We start from the raw sequence: 12,525 nt of genomic DNA on the forward strand, positions 1-12,525 counted from the left end.
TAGCAGGATTTTGTGAAATGTTCAGAGTAACACCCTACTCACCAAGAAAATCCTTTCTTCATCCATTCATTTAACAAACATAGACTGAGCTATTCCTGTGGGCCAGGTATTTTTCTAAGCACTGGGAATATAGTTTGTGCAAAAAACCAGAAAAATATAGGATCCCTCTTTTCTGGGAGTTTATTATTTCCCTGACACAGACATTAAAATTAACCACAACTGGGGTGAATACATTGAAGGAAACCTGTAAGTTTTGGTGAAGCTGTAGTAGGAGGAATGACATTTAAAAGGAGACAAAGTCTAAATAGGAGTTACCCTGGTTAAACGAGAGGAGCGCCTAGGCAAAGGGAAGACCGGGCATGAAGGTTCTGAGTCAGTAAGGAGCAAGATGCATCCTGAGAGAAGGCCAGCAGAGCTGGAGTGTAGAGAAAGGGGAAAAGAGTAGTGGGAGATGAGTCCAGGGATGTAGGCAGAGGCACGTGATATCATATATACATATGGTAATTACACATATATATTTTATTATATGTAATATAATTAATATTAATATGTACAAAATAATATAGCTAAATGGCATGAGAATACTTATCAAAAAGTCAGAGCTAAAGTTGGTCCTCCGATTCTTTTGCTACATCACATTTGCCCTTGCCTTCCTGAAGTTCATTATTATTGGCCTTTTGAGCAAGTATGACTGTCAATCCTTACCTAGATAGGGTAGTCTATGCTTTAATCTAACCTGGGCTCCTATGAGTCCTACTGGAAGGCAGCTATGCTCACCACTATACCACCAACGCCTACAATGAGTCCTACTGGAAAAGTACACCTTTATCAATGAGAACTGAACTCTCTTCCATGATTCACTCTTATGTTATGCAGCTAAGAGCTAGAAAAGGAGATTGAGTTCCCAACAATGACCATTGTTACTGGGCATGCCTCTAGACCAGCTGCAGGTGATAAAGTGGTTAATAGACATAGTAGCTGCAATTTTCTACACTCTTGGACATGACATGGAATGAAGCAAGTAATGTTACTCATCTTGTTGAAATACATTCAAATTTCTTTTTGTTAACATAAGCAATAATGTTTCAATTCAAAATGATTTTTTCCCCAGAATGGTTCTAATATAATCTATGTATTCTGTTTCTGTCTTCTTGATTTTTAAAAATTGATGCAATTGTTCTATTTTGGTTCCACTTTAAGCATATTTTAAATTTGCATCTTCAGTCATTTTTTGTTATATTCTGGAGGACAATCTTTTGGAATTCATAACCTATCACTGTTGTGATGCACCATCTGGCTCAAAAAACATAGAGCCCATTTACATGGCTATTTAGGCTTTGAGATTTGTGCAATTTTATTTTCTGTGATCAAGTCATTTGTATGATGGAAAACAGTTTGTCTTTGACAATCTTCTGATTCTCGTTGAAAATGAAACTTGGATGCTGAATCTCAAGGTGGTTCTTTTTTTACCATTTAAAAGAAATAAAATGTAAAAGTGGTTGTAAAAATATCAAATGCATTTAAATGAATGATACGTATTCAGGTTTTTTTTCTTGTTGAGAAGAAAACTTAGGATTCAGCAATAATTATTTAAATCATGCTCTGAGGGACATATATGCCAGTTTATTATTCTTCATATCTACCTATGTATTTATAAATATAAACCTTATTTGAAATTAATCCTTTAAGCTTTATAGTGAGTATTTTCACCAGAAATGAAGAACATTAGTATATATGGTAAATAAAACTGACATGAGCAAGGGTTCAGAGGTAGCAATGCAAATTGTTGCTTTCTACGATGACAGTAGGATATGTTTTTGAGGAACATTCCATAGCTGGAAAGGAGTTTATGCTGAGCTATCTATAGTGCCCACTGAATTTCCTGTTCACTGAAATATATGTTTTCTTCCATCAGTGTTATTTGTTGACGGTAATAGAAACATCACAGCTTCCCTTCTGTACGTTAATCTTCTCCTTTTTCTTGACAGATATGGTTTTCTTCCAGGCATTCCTGAAACAAAACTCCAAGGTGCTTTTGGACAAACTGGTTGGGTTTAAGCCCTCTCGTCAGAGAGGCATTGTGAGATTTGTATTATTTACACAGTACCCCAAGGTAACTCCAATAAGTGTTTTACAAGGAAAAGAAATCATCTGACAGTAATGAAATCATGTTCTTCCAGAACAAACAATATGAGGCCCTAGAGGTAATAGGGACAGAAAAGAGTACAGTACAAGCAATACTCTTTTGTATACTCTGGGGGAAAGCAGCACACAGCATACAGTTATTAGAGCTAGCAAGTCTCATAAAGGAAGTGGATATGCTGGGTTTCTTTGCAACAGGAATAGGAACTATGTTGATGTGCACGAGTTGGGAGGTCTGAGGGGGAGGGTGACACAGGATGTTGGCCTGAAGTTATGATTGCCTGAATTTGGTGGTTAAAGATGCCAAAGGAGATGAGCGGGCCAGAGGAAGGAGTGGGGGTGGGGAGTAGGATGAGGGCTGTAGGAAGGATGAGGAAGAGTTGTAAGCAGGTGCAGAGTTGTGGGGAGGCTGGAAGGTGAAGAGAAGCCAAAGCAGAGTGGGAGAAACATAGTCTGAACAGCAGGAAAGGAAAATGGACTTGGCAGTAACATTTGGCAAAGATTAGAGTAGGGCTGATGAGAAAGAGGCCAGTGAGAAGGAGTTTGTATAAATCAAGTCAGGATGTGATGAGTGTCTTGGCAGCAAAGAGAAATAAAAAAGAACAGATTTTAGGGAAAAAAAGATTTTAAGTAAAGCTGGATATGAGGATATAAAGATAAGGAGAACATGAATCCAGGAGCCAAGTTTAATCTCTTTCTGTAGTTATCTTCCCTCTCACCTACTGCCATGTCCAATAACCCCTACTTTGTCAAAAATCTTCCCTTGACCTTCAAAAGCACTGTTTTCCTGTTTTCCATCTACCTCTCTGTCATCCTTTTTCCTGTGGCTTCAAATTGTCTTCTGGATGCCTCTAATTATGTATCTCCAACCTGAACAGATCCCCAGAGCTTTAGTTTTGTATTTCTGTTGGATGGATATTTCCTCATGTATGCACTGCTATCATCTCAGAGTATATAAAACTGAAGCTTTCTTTATACATAAATATTAGAGTACCTCCTCTGTGGTATCACTGTCCTCCAGTCATCCAGGCTCAAAAGTCTCCCCCTTATATATCCAAATAGTCACCAAAGACCCCAAATATCTACCCAGAATCTGTTCTTCCTTTCCATTCCAGTTTAGACTCACATTTCCTTAACCCTCCTAGTTGGTATCTCTGCCAGCTGCCTCTGACCATTCAGTGTCCTTCAGATATGTTAGTCTATTGAAACATTTCCTATGTGAAGAATTTGACTTTATTTAGTTTTTATTCAAGTGCTTTCATAATCTGGCCCAAACCCAACTTGAACTTTGTCTTTTACCCCTCCTGTGTGTATATCTTTAGTTTCAACAAAACAAATCCATCAACTCCCCCTCAAGCATGCCATGTGCTACATCCACATCTTTATTTTATATTTTTCTTTAGGTGGGAATTCTCATTTTTCTTTCTCCTTCCATCTCTCACTCTTCACTTCCTATTTAATATAAATCCTAGCCATCCTGCAAGGCATTTCATCACAAGACTTCTCTTTTATCACTACTATAAAAAGAACAAAGCATTTAATGACTCAAATAAGATATTTGCAGCCTGGGATGAGTTGGCCACTCTTGTCTATGAGATTATTCAGAGATCTACTATCTTGTCAATATACTTATTCACATGGTGACAGCTTCAGTAAAGCAAAAGGCACAGGTCCACATTCCAGCCTGCAGTAAGGCCAGAGAGAAAGTTAAAACAAAGTAGATTCTTTCAAAGGGTATGACTTGGAACTTGCGCACACCACTCAATTATCCACATTTCATGGGGCAGTATTTAGTCACATGACCACACATAGCTGCAAGGGAAGCTGAGAAATGTAGTCTCTATCTGGGAGTCAGATCCCAGCTACAATTCAAGTTTTATTATTAAAAGGAAAAAAAGAGAAATGCTGGGGGTTGAAAGTAAAGAGAATGCTAGGAAGAGGGGAGAGAGAATTAGCACTCTATGCCACAATCACGAAAATGCTCAAGGATCTCTACTGCCCCTAATCTTCTGTACTAATCTGCTTCCATCGAATCTGTGCTCCTTTGCTTATTTCTTCTCTTACATTTTTCCTGCTTCTCCACCTAAATTATAAGCTCCTTGAAGACTCTAACTGCATGATAGAATCTTTGAGTACCTAGAATAGTATGTGGTACATAGTGTGTGTGTAAAAATAATGATTTTCACGAATTCTGATTGATGATAATGCCTTTTGGATTTGGACATGATTGGAATTTGTGGCACAAGCTGGATGAGAAGAACCTGCTCTGAACAGTACACTAAGACTTGCTGGTGGGAGAAGTTACAAACTCCAGGGCTGAAGAGTGGGTATGCTGTTGCTCTTGTACACATACTAAACCTTTTACCTAAAAGTGCTCTGACATCATTCAGCTAATCTCTCTAATGCCATGTGTGATTTCCTTGAGTATAATTATAATCAACAAACCTAAAGAGTTTATGTGCTAGGCTCATAATCTCATTAAATCTTTACATCTGTGCAAGGTCATATTCACCTTCTTTTAAAGATGAGGAAACTGAGGCTTAGAGGAGGTTGGAGAACCAACCCTCGCAATGTTATGTGTGTTAAGTGATAGTTAACACCCAGTTTTCTGACCTCAGATCCAGTTCCCTTTCTACACACCACCAATTATGAGCATGATATATTTAAGATGGCAATATGACAAGTAGAAATTCTCAACATAAATAGTTTTAAAAGGGGAAGGAAGAATTTAATAGGAAGTCCAGTAGAACCCAATGAGATCATATAGCCAACTGTATTCTTAGGTTAGAAATTGGAGACCTAACAGAAGCCATGTTGTAGCATTTTAATGCAAATGGGGTAAAAACTCCCCGTTCTTTCAAAAGTCTGAATCTCATAGCTCTACGTGCTACATAGCAATAGACAAATTTCAGACCAATATGTTGATTCTGTCAGCTATCTGAAAAGCTGAAATGAGCAGTGTAAGGTGACCATGGGAATGGGGCAAGGGTGGGAGAATATAAGAAAAAAAAAGAATTACATGTGAATAGTCAGGAGGATATGACCCTGTTGGTAAAGGACTAGGTCAGAATACAAAACCCTTTAGAGAAATGTCAGGGGGTACGTGAAAGGAGTCACATAAATTCAAGGAAATGACCTTCTCAACAAAGGAAATAGAACCTAGGAGCATGAGAAAATAACTTACTACAGATGGCCACAAAGTCATTTCCATCCTTAATAAACACAGTCATGTTGAATGAAATCAGCAAAACCCAGCTCCAAGCTCATTTCATAAAGAAGTAGAAGAAGTGTGAGGTACAGAGATAATTGTTTAATAATTTAAAGGCATCTAGCAAAATGGAGGGGTCAGACGAGGCTGGGTGACAAAAGAAGTTTATTGAGGTGCCAATTTTAAAAAAGGGACCATGGCTTCAAGTGGTGTTCCATTTCACTGAAGAGACACAACTGGGTCCCGATTCCTCTGTTGTGCCAATGGGAGCATACAAGCATCCCACCGCATGAGTAAGGATGGCTTAGAGTAGGCTTCGTTGTTGTCACTAGGAAAAAAGTGCATGCCTTTATGTTATTAGACTGCTTATTAACATATTGAAATAATTCCATAATAATGTCAGAAATTTGCTTTCCAGCAAGGAGAATATTGGGAGAAATACAGCCATCAATTTTTTTGTTGTTGTTGAAAATCCGATAGAATCAACCGTTTTTTGTCTGTATTAACAATGGAGATGACAACAATATATTGTCTATACCTCATTTAACAGATGTACCTGAAACTGGGCCCTCATATTTTCTGACAGGGTTGTGAATAAAAGTCTGAAACTTCTATTAGAGGTCTCCACCTCTAATATGAGTTCTACTTTAAAAGAAAAATTCCCTTTTCTACATTGGGAAAACATATATCTTAGTTTTATGATTAAACAGACATAAATCAAAACAAATTTAAGAGGTAAGAGTGCGGGTGATGAGTTTCATAGCCCAGTCACAAGTTTGTCCCCTTGTGAGAGGAGGCAGATCCCAACAGAAGCTGCTCTGAGACTGGGAGAGTAAGAAAAAACCTCTGAGGGCTGAGGGTGTGGACTGGGTGGTGCAGATAAGATCAGGCTGGCACTGGCACCTGGGAACAAGGCCATGACCTAAGGAGAGAGATACTAGCATGGAACCCTGGTAGGTCACGGTCTGGGCACCTTGCACACATTTTAGTTTTATACCAACTTTTTAAAGTTTTCTGTACCTTAATCCTCTTTTGCAGTTCCTAAACCAACAGTAAGATGCGGTTAAGCATGATTGTCTGGCTTAACTGGCTTTGGGGAACTGAAGGACAGACATGCGCTCACACTGGGAGAAGTAGTGAAAGGAAGAGGCAGCAGTGTGAGGAGGCACAGGGGTGCTGAGGGCTCAGGAGGGGATGGGTACAGCCAGGGCAGGTTTGTGGAACTTGCAGACATTCTTCATGGGTTCTAGAAATAGTCAATGAGGCAAGTGTTGTAAAGGGCTGGCCTCCTGTATGCAAGCAGATGGGAGCTTGGTCCACCGTTGTTCAGGCCTTGGAAAGAAGCACTGCCATTGAAACACAGAGGGTAAGTGGCAGCTGGGTTAAAACTTTGACAAAAAATGCTAAAAACTTTGCACCTCTGTAAAAATTTTACACATCAATATCAGCTCCAATGATCAATTAAGTAAATATTAATAATTCTTTGTTCCTGATAATTGGTTCATGCAATGGCTTGAGACAGCTCATCTCCCATCTTTTTCCTTATTCTGCTCTGTCTATACCAAGGGGCTCATTCAAGCACTGCTGGATCCAGACTTATCACCCTCTTTCTCTGCAGCCTGGAGCTCTTCCCCTAGAACTGGTGAATCTCTCTTAGGTCAAATTAGATACTTGGAATGCTGAGACTTCTGAAGCCAGGTTACCTCCTCACCCCAACCCCTAATCCAATATAACCCCTTATCTCTCCTCTGCTATTTCTCCAACATGGTAAAGGGCAATCAGAGATTTGTACACCAGGGAAGGTAGTATTGGAAAGTGTTATAACTTTAAGGACTGAACTGCCTTTCTGGAGTCATGCCGTTTTGGGGGGAACTGGAGTAAACTTTATAAAAGATAAAGCTGCCTTGATGAGCTGATTCTTGGGAAATTTTATTGGCCAGGTGGCATCTTCCATGCAACATTCTAGTTCAAGGACAGCTCAAGAAAGGGAAATCTGAAAAAATTGTCAGCCAGAAATGCCACTGTGTTTTGCCTTGCCCCCCACCCCCCTCTCACCAGCCCATATACCAAAAGGGACCAGAAGAAAAGGGCCTTCTGATGCTATCTAGGTCTGGAATGTTCTCTACTATAGTCTGTGATTTATATCATCACAGATGGGTTCCTCACTGTGCTTTGGAGAAAGTTGTTAACTAAATTTTACCTACCACTAATTAGAGGCTAGAAACCTAGGAATAAAAGAACTCATTCTAAACCAATTAGCTGGGATCAGCTAAAAGAACAAGATGATGACAGAAAGAACTTTATGCAAATATCAGATAATCCACTGAATTTGAGATGGAAAAAAAAGAAAAAACCCTTCTGTTGTATTAGGGAAGGAGGCAATCTCAAAAGTTTGTTTTTTTGTTTTTTTTTTAACCAAACTGTACTTTCTATTCTATCGTTGCTACTGCTGCTGTTGCTTTTTAGCATTTCCTATTCTGTTTTGATAAGAGAAAATAATAGGCCTCTGAAACCTTATTAACATTTATCAATAGAAATGATATGGGATTTGAGGTTAGAGAGACATAGAAATGTATCATGTCTCTGCCACTTATTTTTTGTGTGACTTTGAGGAAGTTAGTACACTCTTGGAGCTTCTATTTCATTATCTATAATAGCTACCTCATTTGGTTTGGTGAGAGGTAAAAGAGAATTCCAATATAGAACACTTCATGTGCTGTCCGGTACATATTAGACATAATAAATGGGCAGCTGTTATTTTTATGACATAATAATTTTTACAACGACTGCAGCACAAAACCCACACTCACAAAATTAGAGCAGCAGAAACATAACATAATGAAATCTTGGAACCACATTTGCCCATTAAAGCAACTTTTAAGTATTAATTTTATTTGAAGGTTTCAAGTTCCTAAGAAATACCAAAATTCCCAAGATACAATACCTAGGTATTCACAGTCTCAATGTAACTTTCTACTACAGACTGTGGAGTAAGAGTATGGCAGCCCCCGATGGCTAGGAGCCAACCTGGCACTCACAGCCAGACCATGGTGTTCCCCTGTTGAGCATAAATAATTTCATAGAAAACCATGCTCAGACAAAAAACATGAACATTGTCCAAACCACAAAAATGATCAAACATCCTCCTATTCTAATGTGAGTGGTTGCTGATTCTTTACAAATCACAACTTCAGTTGTGCTTCATTCTTCTTACCTTATAGATAGGAACTATGACGATACTGTTGTAGATTGGATGTCCCCCTCCCCCAACCTCATTGAAGCTTAAATCCCCACTGTAACTGTTGAGGGGGGGGAAATTCTATTATGGTAATTGAAAGGTAGGGCTTTGCAGAGGTGATTGGATTGTGAGGACTGCACCCTAGTGAATGGATTGATCCATTTTTAGAATAGTGGGTGTGGTTCTGAGGGTTTTCAAAGGAGAGTGTGTGAGGAGCTATCTCTCTCTGTTCTGCCATTTTCTGCCATGTGAGACCTCTGGGTCACTGTCACCACCACCAAGACCTTCACTAAATGTATTCCCTGGACTTTGGACTTCTCAGCCTCTGAATCTGTAAGCAACAGATTTAATTTTCTTTATAAATCACCCAGTTTCAAGCTGTTATGAGTGTTAGTTTCAGCAAGATGGAGAAAAGGGATAGAGAGATCTGTGCCAGGCACTTTTTCAGTCAGAAGCTTATTCCACTAACGTGGAGGGGAGATTGAGTCAAATCAGTTTCCCTGAACTAAGGAAAGCAGGGGGATTATAAGACCTTTAGCAAGGTTCAGAGTAATGGGCAATCTTGAAATTAGTGGTATGCAAGTTTACACAGTCCTTGTGGTCCCATAACATCTGGCAGGTTAAGTCATAGGCATAGATTAGCCACTATCTCAGTACAAAGCATTCCAGCCCAAAGCCTGTTAGACACAACCCATAAGACATTCCCTTGATGATAACAGTAATGTTTACCCCTTCCCAGGAGAGGAATCTCAGTTCCCAGAGAAGAAAGGAAAATGGCAGGGATGGGGGGTGGGGAAGGCTTAACATGGCTGCGTTGAAGCTAAGCCAGCCATGAGACCCAATAAAGAGAAACAGAAATGGATTAATACAGAAAATAAGTACCACATACGTGGGGTGCTGCTTATAACAGATACTTTAAAATGTGGCAGCTTCTTTGAAACTGGGTAATGGGCAAAGGCTAGAAGCATTTGAAGGGTCAGGCTAGAAAAGCCCTAGCTGCTGGTGGGAGTTTAGAAGGCAAGAAGACCAGGGAAAGTTTGGGACACTATAGAGACTGGTTAAATGGTGGTCACCAGAATGCTTATGGAAATATGGACTATAACAACTGTTCTAAGGAGGTCTCAGATATAAATGAGAAGGAACTTATTGTAAACTGGGGCAAAGATCACCCTTGCTATGAACTGGCAAGGAATGCGGCTGTATTCTGATCATGCCCAAAAGTTTTATGGAATGTGGAACTTCAAGGTGCTGACCCAGGTATTTGGCAAAAGAAATTTTTAAGAAGCAAAGTATTAAGGAAGCTGCATGGCTACTTGTAACTGCCTATGCTGAGTCATAGCTGCAAAGGCCTGACATAAAGCCAGAATTTAAAATGGAAGCATAGTGTTAAGATTTGGAAAATTTCCAGCCTGGCCATGTGGTAGAGAAGCAGAGAGCATTTACAGGAGAAAAAAATGCAACGGTGCTAAGAAGATTAGTACAAAAGAAAGCAATTATCAAGAGAAGGGAGAAAAGGCCCTGAAGGCATTGCAGAAGCCTCTGGGACCAACCCTACCATTACAGCTAAGGCCTAGGGAGACAGAATGGTCTTGGGGAACAGGACTGAGGCCTCCTCCATGGGCTCACTGCTCAGGGCCACCTTGAGAAGCTGCTTCTAGCACCAGCACCCCAGCTTCTTTGGCTGCTTCAGCTGTGGCTTAATTGGCCCCAGGTGTGGCTGGACCAGCAGCTTTGTAAAATACAAGCTGGAAACCTTGGTAGCGTCCACTTGGTATTAAGTTTGCAGGCTCACAGAATGCCAAAGTTGTGGAGGTTTGGGATCCTCCACCTCAATTTCAAAGGATGTATGGAAAAGTCTGGGGGTCCAGGAAGAGATCTGTTGCAGGGGCAGATTCACTGCATAGAGCCTTCATTAGAGTAATGCTGAGCAGAAATGTGGGGTCAGAGTTGTAGCAGTAAAACCCCACCAAGGCCATGCCTAGTTGGAGCCATGAGAGCAGGACTGCCCTGGAGACCCCAGAATTGTGGAGTTACCAGTATGCAACACCAGTCTGAGAGAGATAAAACATTACCTGAGACCGGGAAAGCAATAGGAGTAGAGCAGAGGACCCAACCCCCCCACCAGCATGCAGAGGCGGTCAAACACGGAATCAAGGTAAGTGATTTGCCAGCTTTGAGATTTAATGCCTGCCCTGCTGGGTTTTAGACTTGTTTGAGATCTGTTATACCTTTCTTTTGGCCTATTACTCCCTTTTTAAACAGGAATATGTACCCTATGATTGTCTCACCATTATATCTTAGAAGTAAATAATTTGTTTTGATTTCACAAATGGAACTTTGAACTTTGGACTCCTGAGTTAAAACAAGTTAAGACTTTGGGGACAAAATGAATGTATTTGTGTGTGAAAAGGACGTGAGATTGGGGTTCAGAGGCAGAATGCTGTAGATTGGATGCCCCCCTCCCCCAACATCATTGAAACGTAAATCCTCACCGTGACTGTTGAGGGTAGGAAATCCTATTATGGAAATTGAAAGGTGGGGCCTTGGAGAGGTGATTGGATCGTGAGGACTGCACCCTTGTGAATGGATTAATCCATTTTTGGAATAGTGGGTGTGGTGAGGAACTCTCTCTCTCTCTCTCTCACCATTTTAATCAGATGTGTTTCCTGGTTTTTAGACTGCTTAGCCTCCAAAACTATAAACAATAAATTTTGTTTTCTTCATAAATCACCCAGTTTCAAGTATTTTGTTATAAGAAATAGAAACAAACTAATACAGGTACCAAATCACAAAATTACTGCTGCTTTCTGATAGCATTTGGTCCTAAGAAAAGCTCCACTTCCTTAAAACCTCCCCCAATTCTTTGATATCTTTAATATGCTTTATTTCCTTTAGAAGTGTATGGATACTGATCCACTATTTATGACATTGTTACTGAAGAGAAATCTTTGAGGTCAATTTGATCTTTTCTGCCTCTTGGGAAACTTATTTTTCTACATGTGGGTGAACTTAAGATGCTTTTTTTGGTTGGTTCTTGAAGATCTGCAATTCTATCAGGATATGGCTTAGTGTTGATTTTTTTAATATCATTTTTTCTGGGTCATGATTTTTCTTTCAGCCTGTAGATTCCATTTCATCAATTATTCCAGAAGAGTTTTCTTCTACTGTGTTGTTGACTACTTTTCTCTGTTTCATATTTTCTGTCTTATTCTTCAGAAATTCCATTCCATCCTCAGTTTGACTCTTATGTCTATCAACCTCTGTCAAATCATGTTACCTGTCTTTTCTGTAGCCACTCAGACTACCTGACATACAGCCAAGTCTTGTTTTTCTAAATGACATCCTTGGATGGGCCTTTTCGGACAGTGACACTTATTTTAGCTCATCTATGTTTTGCCTGACACAGTGCATGTTATCTCTCAATGTCCTCCTTTACTCCAACCCAAATTTTATTATGTTTGGCAGATATTTTACAGCATAGGATTCAGGGTTGTTGCTCCCTCTGTGTTTAATCCTTTCAGTTATTTGGGTAGGTTTCGAAAGAAAGACATTTCATCATTAGTTTGCAATAATGTTGTTTTTAATAGTTTGCTACGTGGTGCTGGCAGAGTGACAGTGTGATTGGGAGTGATAGCTTTCTCCCTAACTCCCATTTCATGCCCTCACTTTGTGTAGAAGTCATGTGAATGGGTGGATGATCTCAGTTTCAGGGCAGGGCATATTTAACTATGACATTAGTTCAGGAGTGGGCATGTGACAGCAAGGTGTGAAATGAAGTTTGCAAAACTTCTGGGAAATATTTTCTCCATCTTAATAGAGAACACAGGAAAGAACAGCTTTTTTGTTCCTGATATTGTCCTATATGAACCTGGGGCCTGGAAGTGCTGCAGCCACCTTGATTTCATCTTAAGGATGAGACTAACATATGGTGTATTCA

This window comes from Cynocephalus volans, chromosome 5 (genome assembly GCF_027409185.1).
Source record: "Cynocephalus volans isolate mCynVol1 chromosome 5, mCynVol1.pri, whole genome shotgun sequence".
NCBI classification, from domain to species: domain Eukaryota; kingdom Metazoa; phylum Chordata; class Mammalia; order Dermoptera; family Cynocephalidae; genus Cynocephalus; species Cynocephalus volans.